The 17,500-nt window shown below is 40.7% G+C and overlaps 1 protein-coding gene across 1 annotated transcript in view; it reads right to left on the bottom strand.

The window, feature by feature from the left end:
• Nucleotides 1-16,537: 16,537 nt before the first annotated feature.
• Nucleotides 16,538-17,500, bottom strand: part of rapgefl1 (Rap guanine nucleotide exchange factor (GEF)-like 1) — a 16,417-nt gene continuing 15,454 nt past the window's right edge. Inside the window, 1 exon segment of the mRNA XM_068601967.1 lies at nucleotides 16,538-17,500. This exon segment is cut by the window's right edge and continues 1,510 nt beyond it. The gene's annotated coding sequence lies outside the window, so the exon portion shown is untranslated.

The following is a 17,500-nucleotide window of genomic DNA, read 5'->3' as shown; positions in this document are numbered from 1 at the left end:
CAACGATTCCCAAACTATTTGACCTATTCCACATCCCACAATGGACAGGGAAAAATCGATAGGGACTAGCGATGGAACGGTTTATGAAAACCGTCCGAACCGTTCGGTTCGACTGTCTCGGTTGAACACTGGGAATAAATCACGTACTCATCCCAGGAGCAGCCCCCATGTCGCACTCAAAATTTTACTGGAATTTTCTAGTTGTTATTTACTGGAGGAAAGGAACATGAGGTTACAAAAACAATCTTTGCGTACTTTGTTTTTTTGTAAAACAGTAGTAGCTACTAATAGTAGCTGTTCACACAATTAAAGTTTGAGTTATAGACTGAGTTATACAAACAAGCAACACAAATGTCGAATGAAAAGTCTGTCAGACATTTTATTTTTAACAGCAGTAATTACATAACGAGCTGCTGCTGCTTTACAGAACTGCAGCAGTGCATTAACATGTATAGAGAGAGAGAGAGAGAGAGAGAGAGAGAGAGAGAGAGAGAGAGAGAGAGAGAGAGAGTGAGAGAGTGAGACAGACAGACAGACAGTGAGACAGACAGACAGTGATAGAGACAGAAGACAGTGAGAGAGACAAACAGACAGACAGACAGTGAGAGAGACAAACAGACAGACAGTCAGTGAGAGAGACAGACAGACAGTGAGAGAGACAGACAGACAGACAGACAGACAGACAGACAAACAGACAGACAGTGAGAGAGACAAACAGACAGACAGTCAGTGAGAGAGACAGACAGACAGTGAGAGAGACAGACAGTGAGACAGACAGACAGAAAGACAGACAGACAGACAGACAGTGAGAGAGGCAGAGAGAGAGACAGACAGACAGTGAGAGAGACAGACAGACAGACAGAAAGTGAGAGAGACAGAGAGAGAGACAGACAGACAGTGAGAGAGACAGACAGTGAGAGAGACAGACAGACAGACAGACAGACAGACAGTGAGAGAGACAAACAGACAGACAGACAGTGAGAGAGACAAACAGACAGACAGTCAGTGAGAGAGACAGACAGACAGACAGACAGTGAGAGAGACAGACAGACAGTGAGAGAGACAGACAGACAGACAGTGAGAGAGACAGACAAACAGACAGACAGTGAGAGAGACAGACAGACAGACAGACAGACAGACAGTGAGAGAGACAGACAGTGAGAGAGACAGACAGACAGTGAGAGAGACAGACAGACAGTGAGAGAGACAAACAGACAGACAGACAGTGAGAGAGACAGACAGACAAACAGACAGACAGTGAGAGAGACAGACAGACAGACAGTGAGAGAGACAGACAGACAGACAGACAGTGAGACAGACAAACAGACAGTCAGTGAGAGAGACAGACAGACAGAGAGACAGACAGACAGTGAGAGAGACAAACAGACAGACAGTCAGTGAGAGAGACAGACAGACAGTGAGAGAGACAGACAGTGAGACAGACAGACAGAAAGACAGACAGACAGACAGACAGTGAGAGAGGCAGAGAGAGAGACAGACAGACAGTGAGAGAGACAGACAGACAGACAGAAAGTGAGAGAGACAGAGAGAGAGACAGACAGACAGTGAGAGAGACAGACAGTGAGAGAGACAGACAGACAGACAGACAGACAGTGAGAGAGACAAACAGACAGACAGACAGTGAGAGAGACAGACAGACAGTGAGAGAGACAGACAGACAGACAGTGAGAGAGACAGACAGACAGACAGTGAGAGAGACAGACAGACAGTGAGAGAGACAGACAGACAGACAGTGAGAGAGACAGACAGACAGACAAACAGACAGACAGTGAGAGAGACAGACAGACAGACAGACAGACAGACAGTGAGAGAGACAGACAGTGAGAGAGACAGACAGACAGTGAGAGAGACAGACAGACAGTGAGAGAGACAAACAGACAGACAGACAGTGAGAGAGACAGACAGACAAACAGACAGACAGTGAGAGAGACAGACAGACAGACAGACAGTGAGACAGACAAACAGACAGTCAGTGAGAGAGACAGACAGACAGAGAGACAGACAGACAGTGAGAGAGACAAACAGACAGACAGACAGACAGTGAGAGAGACAGACAGACAGACAGTGAGAGAGACAGACAGTGAGACAGACAGTGAGACAGACAGAAAGACAGACAGACAGAAAGACAGACAGACAGACAGTGAGAGAGACAGACAGACAGACAGTGAGAGAGGCAGAGAGAGAGACAGACAGTGAGACAGACAGAAAGACAGACAGACAGTGAGACAGACAGAAAGACAGACAGACAGACAGACAGACAGACAGTGAGAGAGGCAGAGAGAGAGACAGACAGACAGTGAGAGAGACAGACAGACAGACAGACAGTGAGAGAGACAGAGAGAGAGAGAGAGAGAGAGACCCCTTTTTAAATATTGACTGATGAGGAAATAATCATTATAAACTAATGTAGAGACTATTTATGACTCAGAATATGAGCAGTATGAGGGTTAAACAAATTTTTTTAAACATTTGCTAATCTCTAAAAAGGTAGAAGCGTAACACTACAAAAAATTCTCTGTTATGTATCAAATAAAATGTATAAAATAAAGTGCAAATTAACTGTTAAATAAAATATTGCATTGATTGCATTGCATATAAATTAAATACTCTGAGCAGATCACTGCTATTAGAGGAACTTTAAACGCTGACCTGTGAGGTTCAGCTGTAACAGATCACACGGTGGTCACTTTGCAAGAGCTACATTAGCAGCCTCTCTTTCGAACACAAAACAAGAGAACGTCTTGCAGTTAACATGAACTTGTACACCACCGCTTCAAAGTGTCTATATGGTTTTTCACGTCGTACTTCACAGCATCCCAGGTCCTACCTTTAAGTGCCTCTGGAAGTGCATGGATACATTCAGGACACTGTGCTTTACTAGGAACCTTTCTAGTCTGAATGCTGTCCATCAGCTTCTGTTCCACAGCTTCGACTTCTTCCTTGCTCCACATCTTCTTCCTTCTTGGTGCATCTGTACAATAAAATAAAAAGTTGGTGCGGGTGATTACTATAGATTTGCGTGTGTGTGTGCACGCTATAGACAGTCCGGAGGCTGCACTGCCCCCGCAGTTGTGTTCCACCTTTTTCATTTCGTCAACATCACATCCCTGGGCATTGATGAGAGGAATTGATAAGCTCGGAGAAATACGATGTTGATGGATTGAGAAGTTTACTGGCAAGAAGGAAAGGATGGCAATATCTATCTTCAAATAGTAATGGCCTGTGTTTAGTCAACTTTACAGTTTGTTGTGTTCCTTTTACATTGGTTTTCCTTTCTGTATTTTTTAAATTTGTTTGCTGAGGTATGTATGACTGGTGCAACTGTTTGTTTGTTACAGACCCCCTTGAACCACACACCAAATTGTGCCCCCCTAAGTAGTTTGTCACCAGCCGCCACTGCATTTGACTTGTAGGGAAACTGAAAACGCAAGTGAGCAGTCATACTGGAGATAAACCTTTTAGTTCAGTTTGTGGAAATTAGTTAAAAATAAAACTATTTTCGTCAGTCAGATTTTCATCAAAGTTTTGTTGAAAATATCATACTGTCTTTTCTGAGTTGTGTGTGAGGAGAGTTTCATCACACCCCAAATACCAGTAATTGTAGGAATAGTGGACATCCTGAAACCAACAATGGCTGCGTTTCCCTGAGTCGATCATTCATAAGGACTTAAGAAGGCTCTTAAGAAGGGTTCGGCTAAGAAGGAGCGCTAAGATAGGGGTGTCTTAGCGCTTAAGAGCTTCTTAACGCATCTGGGAAACGCAGCCAATGTCTGTATGAGACTAGAAAATAACTCCCTGAAACAGGTTATTGGTAAAATACCTTTGCTTGGCTGTGATGATGAGGTATCAGACTCATGGTCCTCCTCTGTCCAGGTCCTCTTGATGGGTTTCGTCTTCTTCACAGGTCTTGACCCTCTTTTGCTCCTCTGATACGTCTGATTTTTGTGTAGAACTGGGCACATCCTCATCCTCACTTATTTCACTGCTTGTCATTGAGGTATTTGCAGAGATCCCAAGCATTTCCTTTGTAAACTAGCAAAGAAAAAGTGAGATGTGACTCAATTAGTAAGTTTTAAAAAAATATTTCCCATCAACAATAGTATAGTTCGTAATTTTGTCATTACAAATGATTTCAAAATACACACGGGTTTGTCTGCAAACTTACAAAAACAGTTTCAGTTCTCTTGAGTCGAGGAACATCTGGGTCTGAAGGGTACTGGACCGTTTCCTGAAAGAGTTACCAAAAAACATACTTTTAAATACAATTTCCAATTACAGAATAATCAATTTTTACATTGTGTTAAGATAGATCTACTGCTTATAAATATGATAACAACTATTAATGAAAATGGAGCTTTTGCTGTTATGAAGAAAAATAAACTATAATAAGTAAGAAATGGAGAACTGGCTGTGTAACAACCAACAAAATCTAATATATACAGTGGGTAATGAAAGTATTGAAACCATCTTCATTGTTTTACTATTTCTTATGTTGAAGCCTTGTGTCAAAGTAAAACAATTATATTTTTCCTCATGAATCTCCACTTAGTTCCTCACGAGGACAACCCAAAAAATGTAGAACTTCAAACACAAATAAATGCTCTATCTCTCCCTCTCAATTAGCTGGCTCTTTTCAACACTGTTCATTTCTCAAGTTTAAACATTAAAGAACCAATATAATTGTCACTCAATGTGACAATATGTCACTTAATTTCTGATTAATATCAAATAAATTTGACCAATAAAATATGTTTATTTGTCTACCCGGGTGCGCTACCACATTTTTTTTAACTTGCTAGCTCCAGCAGTACAACCTAAAAAAAGTAAGTATACAGCCCTGATTAATGTTCACCGCCAAATACATTTTATCTCTTTCTGTCTCCCCCTATTTGAGTACCTGCTTGCATCTGTGGCATCTCTCTTTATGTGCGACATCCCCTGCACTCACCTCCATTGGCTCGTCTGTCTTCTCTCCCTCCTTCTGATCTTCTGACTTTTCAGGGTGGGTCTGGCCCTGCAAATGAGGTCGTTACATACAAAATACGAGTCAGCCCTGACATAATTATACATGTATGCCTGAAAAATATCTTGTGCTCAGACTTTAGGTTAGCCAGAATATGCCAGGTTTTGGCCATCAAGCGTAATTGACAGGCAATATCAATGGCCAAAATGTTCAGCAGGAAATATGCCAAATAAATAAATAACAATGAATTAATGGTAGCCGATGTTAAATAGCCTAATATTGTGTGAGCTGTATGTGACAAATATTAACGTATACATATACACTTTGCAAAAGTTAGGTTTTCCCCCTGAATTTAGGTTGCACTTTGCAGCCACAGCCCTGCGGACCCATGCTGTGGCTGACAGCATTTAAAGCCGACATCCCTTGGCCAATTTTTTTTTAATCAAACGATGGTGAAATAAGTATTGCAGTTGAGGCCAGTAAGGCCACATAAAAGCGTCAAGCTCTTCTGCTCCTTAATAAACAGAAAATTGGACAGCAGCCTTTCCAAACACAATGTTTCAAACCAGAATGGCAGGATAAATTAAAATGGTTAAGACATGAAAATGTGGATGGAATAAACAAAACGTTCTGGAGCATTTGTGAGATTGCAGGTAGGACAAAATGTTTTACCAAACGATCTATCAATCTATCAATAAGCTATTTACATCTTACGAAAACCACTGCAGCTTTTAAAGGGAGCGGACCGATCTTAGGCTGTATAGGCTATTTACATCTCACAAAACCACAATTTCTTCACAGACAACTTCAGATGGCTATTAAAACTTACACTGATGGGTTTGTCTACATCAAGGAAGCAGATATGTTTATAAAAGTAGCAGTAATACAAAGTCACACAAAGTCTTGTGCAAGTCTCGCTCAGTGTATTTACAGCTAGTCTGAAGCGCTCCTGTAAATTAATTCAACCAAGTAATATGAACTCAAAACAATATGGGACAAAGTGTTTTTTGTAGCATATTGATAAGTATTTTCTCAATAATGGCTGAATATTTAGATGATTTTGAGGATATGGAAGATGACTTTGAATACAGCGGTCAGCCATGTGACTGACACATGTGACTGCTACTTTTACAAACATATATGCTTCCTTGAAGTATACAAACCCATCAGTGTACGTTTGAATAGCCATCTGAAGTTGTCTGTGAAAGAAATTGCAGTTTCGTGAGATGTAAATAGCCTAAACAGCCTAAGACTGGTCCGCTCCCATTAAAAGCTGCAGTGGCGATGCAGGGACATAGGGAACTACTACATCATAGGACCAATTCAAAAAAGCTTCAGATTAATTATTTTAAACCTTGAATAAAAAATAAAAAAGGCTACTTGTTATATTTTATTGTTGTATGCTAACTAAGGTTGCAAAGTTTGTGACGAGTTCATTCTGCTAAATATTTTTAATAAACTAGCTTACATTTGTTGGATCATAGCATTTGTGTTTTTGTTATATTACTATTTAAATACTATTAAATTGCTGTTTAAAATATGACTTGTAGGTATTGGAATATTTACAGGCCTCCATCTCACCTCACTGTTCTTCTTGGTAATGCGCAGGTCCATGTCTATCAGCTGGTTGGTGTTATTGGTAGTAGTGTTAGTCTCCTCTGAGGGCAAATCCAACTTAAGCTGCTGACACCCGAGCAACTGCTGCTTTGGGTGGTACACAGCTCCTATCTAGATGAAAGAGTGAAAGAGGAGAGGAAGCAAGGAGGTGAGACAAGGAGGTGAGGCAAGGAGAAACTTCATCACAAAGTCACCACTTGCGCACAGGACAAGGCTTTTGAAGAATAATTTGTCCTGTGTGATCTTTTAGTATTTACTCTATATGCTTTCAATAGTGGCAAGACGAACAGTCAGATAAAACACCTGTAGATTACTGTATTAGCCGACAGATTACAGATGACACTACAACACTTGGTTTGGAAGAAAGGCATTTTTCTAAATTTCTGAAATTATTTATTAGGAATATTAATCAATAACTTCAATATGATACAGTGTAGTGTCACCAAACTCTCTACACACTTCATTGGTCTGCTACAGATTACACTACAACACTCTTAGTATGAAAAATGTCTTCCTTTTTAATTGTCTCATTTGTAAGATAAAGTGGAGTGGTCCCATTGATTAATATTCATAAAGAAAATTCCCAGAAATTATGAAAAGTCCTTATTTTCTCAAATAAGTGTTGTAGTGTAATCTGTTGAAGAAAAATTAAGAATGTAGTAATTTTGGTGACACTACACTGTATTATAGTGAAGTAATTTCATATTTTTGTGATATCACTGCTCTCACAGCTGCACGTACACACTGGCTTGTTTTGTTGAAAATTAGGTTGTAGCTCGTTGTCCATCTTACTACGGTTAAAAACATGCATGTTTTGAGTTTTAACAACGTTTCACTTAAGAATCTGCGAATATCTTTCCAATTTGACCATAGCTTTCTTAGCCTTAGCAGAGCTGTTAGCTAACACTAATTGGCTTATGCTACTCCATTCACGAGTAATATCGGTGTTTATCATAACCTATTGATTAAAAATCATGACATATTAAAGCAAAGATAAGATAACTTTAAATCTTACCTGCAGCTGGTGCCGAGTTAGACAAGTATTGTGATGAGTCCGAAGCAGAGCGATTCTTCTTCTGAAACGTTCCATGTGTCGTCAGCCGAGGGGGGAGGGCGAGGTGAGGAGGGGGGAGGGGAGAGAGGAGCATTGCTCTGCTCAGCATTGCTCTGCTGCAGGCTGCAGGTGCAGACCGACACGCCCTTTGAAGCTGATGGGCCATTAATTAAGAGTGGGCAGAGGACCACGCAGTATTCCTCTACTTCTCAACTGTGACTCACAGTGTAGTTTTACAGACTAGTGTTGCAGATAACTGATGTTTCACATTTAACACTACAGTAAACTGCAAAATAGAAAATTGTTAACATTAAATTATCTCTCCTGAACTAAAGTTTCACAATATTAGTAGTGGACACTAACTAAGTACTTTTACTTTAGTATTTTGAAGTACTTTTAGTCTACTAGTATTTCCATTTTATGCAACTTTATACTTACAATCCACTATATTTCAGAGGGAAATACTGTACTTTCAAAACCTTTGCTTTTTATTGACATAAATAATCTAGATGCAGTGTAATTACTAGTTTGGCTGTACTAGATATTTGATATATTCAATAATATCAAATATCTAGTACCCTCAAGTTATTGACTAAATTAATAGTAGCCTGTAATTAAAAGTATTAATTTTCCCATTTCATGGACACATGCCAGCCCAGGCCTAGTTTCAGAGAGCACTTTGAGAGAGGCCCAGTATATAAAATGAAGCTTTTTGTTTATTAGTTTGTTTGTTTTTAGTGGTAATAGTGACCAAAATGAGTCACCCTCAGACAATAGAGCGTATTCACCCACGTGACCACAACAAGCTTTGACGGCCATGTTGGGGTCCATGCACGGCATTGTTTTGCTGTGTTTTATGCCGCTCTTCTTAAGAAATGACCATCATATCCTGAAAGAGACACAATTTCAGTTCAAAATGGTGTGCCTTGTAATTGTGGTACTGTGCCTTATTGTTAGATGTGGAACTAATGATTCAGAATATGGGTTTATCAGCTCAACAAGACAGGCTATTACTTCAACTTTTCATGCATCTACTTCGGCTTCACTCGGCGTATGAGCGTTAGGACTGTTCTCATGTGTTTCTGTTGATACATCGGGTTGTGGGCACGTTTCCATTGACACACTCTCATCAATAATCTTCTTTTGCTCTTTCGAGTGAAAATAAATGTATTTCACTTGTGCAAAAGGAACTGTGGATGGAAACTTTGGAGGAAGCCATGAACATGTCAACTCTGTGGGGCGATGTCTGCCTTTACTCTGTGATTCATTTCAAGCTAAAATAAAACACTGGCGACATGTGAACAGCGCTCAGCGCGGCCAGCCAAACAGTCACTGCTGGTCCTGAATGAGCTGGAAGCGGCGTCATCCAGACACTCGTCCTGGAGAAATCTTTCTTTGGTAATGCAGAAGGACATGAGGTTGCAGGGCTCTTGCATAATCAAACAGCGGACACGCTAGGTCAACGTCTTCTGACATTTAATAAGTGGACCCTAAGATGGTGTGATTGAGATGCTGACATCACGTGAATACGCTCTATAGTGCTGAGAACCTAGGGTATATGCTTGGAGGACTTACCAATTACAAAAGCTAAAAAATATCAGTTATGGTTTTTATCATACAGAATGAAGACTTTTAACTGACTTGCAGATATGCTCATATACTGTCAACTCATAATCTAACCCAAACGCTTAGAGTAAAAGTTTTCACAAATTTATTTTAAAACCTCACATCTTGTCTCTGTCGTGCGGCCGCATTTCTGCTCTAAAACACACAAAATGGCTTCAGTGATGCACATCTAAGGTAGGCTACAGCTCCTGAGAATAAAGATAGCCCATTTTAAAATTAAACAGGAAAAAATCCACTCATTTGGTCACTATACAGTAGCATTTGTGCAGAACACTAGTGGGGTGTTCTAGAACAGCTGATAACCTAATCATAATCTAACCCAAACCTTATAGTACTGTGGAAATGAATAATTATTAAAAATGTATCTGCAAATCAACTGCAGTCTCCCTCAACACTGATAATTAGAAACAACAGCAAGTGATAAGCTTAGAACTCAGGAAGACAGTGGAAAGAGTTTGGAGACAGCTAAATTAGTTTTGTTAATACTGTGTGAGCATGACAGAGGGGCCTACGTTCTCTGAGTGTTTAAGGATGCTTAATTTGTTAACAGAAAAGTGCTTATGTTAGCTGTTAGCTGCTGGCTGTTGGCCGCTAACATTGACAATGACGCACTGATTTAAAAAAGATAGAAGAAAGCTAGCTGTTTTCTACTACAGAGATCTCTGGCTGCTGTGCTGGTGCTGTAACCCAGTGGTTATCTAGCCTGATTAGTCTCTTATTCAGTGTCAATAGGCACACTCTTTAAGAGTCACAACAGTAAGCTCTGCTTTACGGCTGTAGAGCAGTGACCTCAGAGCAGGAAAGTTTGCGGGTTAGCACTTGAATAATGCTGGGAAGGGAGAAGACATGGCTGTAGCCAGTCTCTATTAGCTGTCTTTCACATCAAGTCACCACTTCTTACACTGTTTTCCTGCTAGTGTAGGTGGACCAGAGGCAGGCAGAGACTGCAGTGTCCCAGGACTTGTCACCAGCCATTTTGAGTATCAAAAAACATTTTCTTTCTATAGAGCTCTATAGCCACCTTACAGCTTACATTTGTACATGAGATTACTTGCATATATGGTTACTTTTAACACAGTTGAACAGGTTAAAGTTATGTTTCTGCCACAACTGAGTACTTTCTTCTGAACCGCTTTACTAGCGATGGGAAAAACAGTTCTTTTGATTTTACTGAATCACTAGAATCTGTTCAATAAAAAGATACATTCAAAAAATGCTTTCACTGGCTCATTCAGTGCTTAGCAGGAGCCCTGACTGCATCATGTATAGTTCTCTAACTCCCTGAACTAGTAAACAGCCAAATGATCCGTCATTCAGTTCATGATTCAGCCCGGATTGAGCTTCACATTCACTCTTTTAACACGCTCACCGCACGTACTGAAGGACGGTGTTCACGGACCATAGTACACAGTGGGTGACACAGCGCTACTTTGAGTGGTATACATGGACTGCATGGGAGTCCTCAGCTCTGTGTGCAGTACATTCACTGAACATGCTACACGGATGTTGGCAAGTTGATACAGCACTAATTTTAGGAGTAGGCTATGGTAACTGAACTTTAATCAGGTCCTCTGCACTGAGTGGCAGTTCTCTCTGTTTGCAGTACGCAAGTGACACAGTGCTACTTTCAGCACAATACATGAACGTGAATCACGTCCTCAGCGACAGTTCTCTTTGTGTGCAATAGGTTTGCAAGTGAGTGACACAGAGCGCTACTTTCGGCAGTTCGTTAACTGAATGAGAATCACTCTCCTGCCATGACAGAGTCCCCTCTCTGTGTGCAGTATGTTTGCAAGTGACACAACACTATTCTCTACAGTAAATTCACTGAACGAGTCTGCGCTGACTGGTGGTGTGTTCACTGTGTTTCACAACTGAAAAACATCACAAAATTATTCAATTAAGATAACCACAAGATTTATAATTATCTAAATGTACAAATGGTAAACTTTTAGGGGGTGAACCCACCACCCAATACCTCACTAACTCTGCCTGGAAAATTCAAAGCACAAAGAAAAGAGAACTGTAATGAGCATACAAAATTAAACAAATAAGCAAACAAAAGCGAACTCTATAAAATTCTCATAAGCTAAGAGGCCCAAATTGTAATAATCAGGTAACAAAAATGGTATAAAAGGATAATAAACACATTCTAATGACAAAAATGGCATTTAGTCATATAAAAAGTTCATACACTGAAAAAACAGTGCTTGGTGGGGACTTAGTTCATACACTGTAATGACAGGTTTGGCCTCCGGGAGTGATATAGAGCAAACACACAATGTGAGAAAAACGAATTGCTGGGGACTTTGAAAACACTGCAGTACCAGGTTCTGGCTCTGGGATTGCTATAGAGCACACACAAAGTCATAAAAAACAGCCTCCAAGGGACTTTTTAGAAAACTTCACCAGCCATCTTGAAACGTCATTTCCTATTCATTGGACTAGTTCACACCGTGGGGACCATGGTTTTGGTCCCCATGGTGTTTTTGGTCCCCAGGGTGTTGGTGTGTATTCATGTCGATGTCCCCTTAACGTTAGATAAACGAACGCACACACACACACACACACACACACACACACACACACACACACACACACACACACACATGTGGGTGTGTGAGGCTGAATTAGTTTCTCTGGTTGACAGAAAGGTTCAACACTCCACTGTGTGTGTGTGTGTGTGTGTGTGTGTGTGTGTGTGTGTGTGTGTGTGTGTGTGTGTGTGTGACCTCGTTCACCTGCTGCTTCCTCCTCTCAGATATCCGTCTTCTCTTCTCTGCTGTGTCAGTCTATTGAAGTATTATTTACTGTTTATTTATATCACAAATCACTTTTCATGAAACGTTTGGTTTTCACAGAGAAGCGTCCAATCAGAGAGCTTCTGCCTCTGTTGCCGTGCAGCTTAGAGGCGACATCAGAAGTCTTTTTGACTGTGGAAGATGGTTGTTAGTTGTTACGGTGACACGTCAGTTGGCTGTCACCGTGTAGCATCAGAGCACAGTGATGCTAGCTAGCTAGCTTCCAAGTTAGCTCCAACGATATACTTCCAAATGGCGGCGGCTCTAACATCCGCGTCGCTCTGGGAATGTCTGTTATTCCTTCTGCCGTCGTTCTATAACATTTGATCATGCGCTATAATCTTTTACAACGTTCTATAAAGTTCTATAGCGCTGCATAACCACTTATTACATTGTGTAATGCTCTAAGTACGTCGGCCTCATCCTGCAGGACAGCTAGCTTGAAGCTAACACGCTGCCACATGTTCCACTTGAAACTCCTCCGTATCTGAGCCTAAATATAAACTCTGTCCTAATCAGGGATGGAAAGCGCTCGTCCCCGGAGGCCAAGTCCAGTCTGCAGTCCTAAGGGGGGGGGGGGGGTATCAGCTGCACTGAACACACACACACACACACACACACACACACACACACACCTTCCCATCTTACGTTACATTACATTTGGACCCTGAACGCAGCTGCGAGGCTTCTCTTGTTACCGAGTCTCTTTTCAAAGAGTTTGCAGAAGCTCAGCTCCTCCAGAGGATCCGTGAGCGGCGGAGATATGAATAAAAACACAGTGGGACATAAAGATAACAATAGAGTGGGACATAAAGATAACAATAGAGTGGGACATAAAGATAACAATAGAGTGGGACATAAAGATAACAATAGAGTGGGACATAAAGATAACAATAGAGTGGGACATAAAGATAACAATAGAGTGGGACATAAAGATAACAATAGAGTGGGACATAAAGATAACAATAGAGTGGGACATAAAGATAACAATAGAGTGGGACATAAAGATAACAATAGAGTGGGACATAAAGATAACAATAGAGTGGGACATAAAGATAACAATAGAGTGGGACATAAAGATAACAATAGGACATATGCATAACAGGAGACACACTTGTGTGCAGAGCTTTATTTCTGCTGTGTGACAGTCTGGAGGAGACGAGACACTTCAATGGCTTCAAACCTTCAGGAGACTTTGAAAACTATAAAAAGACGTCGGCCTGGTCGATAATATGTATTAATGTTGATAATAAAGTCATACAGGAAACATATTTAAAGAAGAATAAATTGTAATATTTCAACACAAGCTGCAGGTTTAGATGAGAAAACGTTCCGTCAGGAGACTTTGAACCAAAACGTCTGAGTCTTCATCCTGATTCATCCTTCAACACTTTCAGAATATTTACTATATTTGCAAAAATATATTTCAGTCGTAAAGTTCAATCCTTATTCTTAAAATCCAATTTTCTACAATATATTTTCTTCTCAAATTAATATTATTTAATACAAAATATCTTAATGATATGATTTCATCCCAGCACATAATGACACGTTTGTTTTTTTTTGTTTACATTATTACTTTTTTTGTAAAATGAAAACCAAATTGATTTATTTCTGATAGAATTAGGATGACTTTGACTTATAAAACCTGTTTCTTGTGACATGTTATATTATGACATAATTTTATATTATGACAATATTAAACACATGAATGAATATTTTATTCATGAAACTAAACCACAACTTTGTCCTGTAAATATTTAAGATCTCAGATGTTATTTAACAGTATTTGTACATCACAGCAGTCTGAACTACTTCTTTTGTACATATTCGGTAATACGACACCAACCCTCCAGGCCCCGCCTCCTCCAAGAGCTCTGCTCCAATCACAGAACTCATAGCTCGTATCGATGTAAACAACCACTTCTGTACAAAAACAAACAAATAAACACCCCAAGCTTTAGATCGAAAACAACAGAACAATCAAACTGAAGAGGTTCAACTGTACAATTCATAAAGTCAGAAATTCATCATCATTTCTTTCTGTCGTCGCTGTACACTTTCTCTTTTACAAATAAAAAACATCAAATCAAATATTTGTCCTTGAGTTTCTCTCTCTGCTCATATGTAAAATAGAGTCTCCGTTAATATTTGCCTACTTACAGCGTTGCAGTATGTACACGGTTTGAATTCTTCAGTGTTTTCATGCGGGCGTCACGGCGGACGACCTCGACCCAAGAGGCCGCCGCCTCCCCGGATTATAGATCCCAGTGATTGACAGGCAGAAGCTGCGATTGGTCCGAATTACCGGAAGGAGTCGTCCATTTCCTGGTTCAAGGGTTCAGATTCAGGATGGACGTTTCTGCCCAGAAGTCCGGGGATCTATAATAAAGCGCCCAACACCCAGGAAGTGGTCCTGAGACATGATGATGATGTCGTCTTCACGAGACATCTACCGGCAGACCAGCGATGATGTCATCTTCACGAGACATCTGCCGGCAGACCAGCGATGATGTCATCTTCACGAGACATCTACCGGCAGACCAGCGATGATGTCATCTTCACTGGGTTTCGCTTTGTCCCCAAATTCTCCGCCTCGACAAGAACGAAAATCCAGAGTTCTGAGATTTAGATCTCAGACGAGTGAAGACGTCTGAATTCAGCAACTCTCTTTCTAGAAACTAGGAACTCTCTTTCTGGAAACTAGCAACTCACTTTCTAGAAACTAGCAACTCACTTTCTAGAAACTAGCAACTCTCTTTCTGGAAACTAGCAACTCTCTTTCTGGAAACTAGCAACTCTCTTTCTAGAAACTAGGAACTCTCTTTCTGGAAACTAGCAACTCTCTTTCTGGAAACTAGCAACTCTCTTTCTGGAAACTAGCAACTCTCTTTCTGGAAACTAGGAACTCTCTTTCTGGAAACTAGCAACTCTCTTTCTGGAAACTAGCAACTCTCTTTCTAGAAACTAGGAACTCTCTTTCTAGAAACTAGGAACTCTCTTTCTGGAAACTAGCAACTCTCTTTCTGGAAACTAGCAACTCTCTTTCTGGAAACTAGCAACTCTCTTTCTGGAAACTAGCAACTCTCTTTCTGGAAACTAGGAACTCTCTTTCTAGAAACTAGGAACTCACTTTCTAGAAACTAGCAACTCTCTTTCTGGAAACTAGCAACTCTCTTTCTGGAAACTAGCAACTCTCTTTCTGGAAACTAGCAACTCTCTTTCTGGAAACTAGGAACTCTCTTTCTGGAAACTAGCAACTCTCTTTCTAGAAACTAGCAACTCTCTTTCTAGAAACTAGGAACTCTCTTTCTGGAAACTAGGAACTCTCTTTCTGGAAACTAGGAACTCTCTTTCTGGAAACTAGCAACTCACTTTCTAGAAACTAGCAACTCTCTTTCTGGAAACTAGGAACTCTCTTTCTAGAAACTCTCTTTCTGGAAACTAGCAACTCTCTTTCTAGAAACTCTCTTTCTAGAAACTAGGAACTCTCTTTCTGGAAACTAGGAACTCTCTTTCTAGAAACTAGGAACTCTCTTTCTGGAAACTAGCAACTCTCTTTCTGGAAACTAGGAACTCTCTTTCTGGAAACTAGGAACTCTCTTTCTAGAAACTAGGAACTCTCTTTCTGGAAACTAGCAACTCTCTTTCTAGAAACTAGCAACTCTCTTTCTAGAAACTAGGAACTCTCTTTCTGGAAACTAGCAACTCTCTTTCTAGAAACTAGGAACTCTCTTTCTGGAAACTAGGAACTCTCTTTCTGGAAACTAGCAACTCTCTTTCTGGAAACTAGGAACTCTCTTTCTGGAAACTAGGAACTCTCTTTCTGGAAACTAGCAACTCTCTTTCTAGAAACTAGGAACTCTCTTTCTGGAAACTAGCAACTCTCTTTCTAGAAACTAGGAACTCTCTTTCTGGAAACTAGGAACTCTCTTTCTGGAAACTAGCAACTCTCTTTCTGGAAACTAGGAACTCTCTTTCTGGAAACTAGGAACTCTCTTTCTGGAAACTAGCAACTCTCTTTCTGGAAACTAGGAACTCTCTTTCTAGAAACTCTCTTTCTGGAAACTAGCAACTCTCTTTCTAGAAACTCTCTTTCTAGAAACTAGGAACTCTCTTTCTGGAAACTAGGAACTCTCTTTCTAGAAACTAGGAACTCTCTTTCTGGAAACTAGCAACTCTCTTTCTAGAAACTAGGAACTCTCTTTCTGGAAACTAGCAACTCTCTTTCTGGAAACTAGGAACTCTCTTTCTGGAAACTAGCAACTCTCTTTCTGGAAACTAGGAACTCTCTTTCTGGAAACTAGGAACTCTCTTTCTGGAAACTAGGAACTCTCTTTCTGGAAACTAGGAACTCTCTTTCTGGAAACTAGGAACTCTCTTTCTAGAAACTAGGAACTCTCTTTCTGGAAACTAGCAACTCTCTTTCTAGAAACTAGGAACTCTCTTTCTGGAAACTAGGAACTCTCTTTCTGGAAACTAGGAACTCTCTTTCTGGAAACTAGCAACTCTCTTTCTAGAAACTAGGAACTCTCTTTCTGGAAACATTTTGAGTTTATTTTTGGGATGAAAGGTACTTCAAGACATGAGACACACGGTTCTTGTCGAGGTGGAGACGTTTTCCAGAATCAAGTCGCTTCAGATCAAATGTTTGAAGTCTAATTTGAAAGACTTTGAACCAGGAACTAAAGAAACAATAACTTGTTTAAAGCTGGACTCGAGGTTTTACCTGGTCTTGACGTGGACAGGAAGTGGACTTGTTTCTGACGGGCTCGGCCTTACTGAGCTTTTACAAACAGGAAGTGATGTCACAGAGAGAGGACAAAGTCTCAGCGCGCCTTTACACCAACAGGTGAGGAGGTTCCCAACACACAGGAACGTGGTCACTTCCTGTAAACCCTCACAATGACATGGAGGTAAAGAGGGTCGGCTCACGTGAGCAGGACCCTGAACACAACCGTCTCTTCGCAATTAAATTCTCAATCATACAAAATATTTCTTTTAAATCAAACCACAATTAGTTTTAAATAAAAATGTAACAATCTAAAAATATTACGACTTATATAATTGCTTGTTTTTTCGGAGTTTGCACATGTTCCACGCGTGTCACATCCGTGTTCCACGCGTGTCACATCCGTGTTCCACGCGTGTCACATCCGTGTTCCACGCGTGTCACATCCGTGTTCCACGCGTGTCACATCCGTGTTCCACGCGTGTGAACTCCAAGGACAGAATGGAGAAGAAAGAGTAAACGAAACCTCTCGTGTCTCTGAGCCCTGAGGTTTGGTAAAAAGTGCTTCGTTGCTCCGATAAGTTGACCGACCGAGCGTCACTTCCTGTTATTGCCTCGGACGCCGACCGAACGACCAATGGCGGAGCGGCTGTGCGGGGCTCACCGGGTCCTTTCTCGCAGCCGAT

The sequence above is a fragment of the Clinocottus analis genome, unplaced genomic scaffold (genome assembly GCF_023055335.1).
Source record: "Clinocottus analis isolate CAN_PGR_092001 unplaced genomic scaffold, fCliAna1.0.p SCAF_56, whole genome shotgun sequence".
Taxonomy (NCBI): Eukaryota; Metazoa; Chordata; class Actinopteri; order Perciformes; family Cottidae; genus Clinocottus; species Clinocottus analis.
The sequence above is the reverse complement of the archived record's forward strand: the minus strand, read 5'-3'. Positions and strand labels throughout refer to the sequence as shown.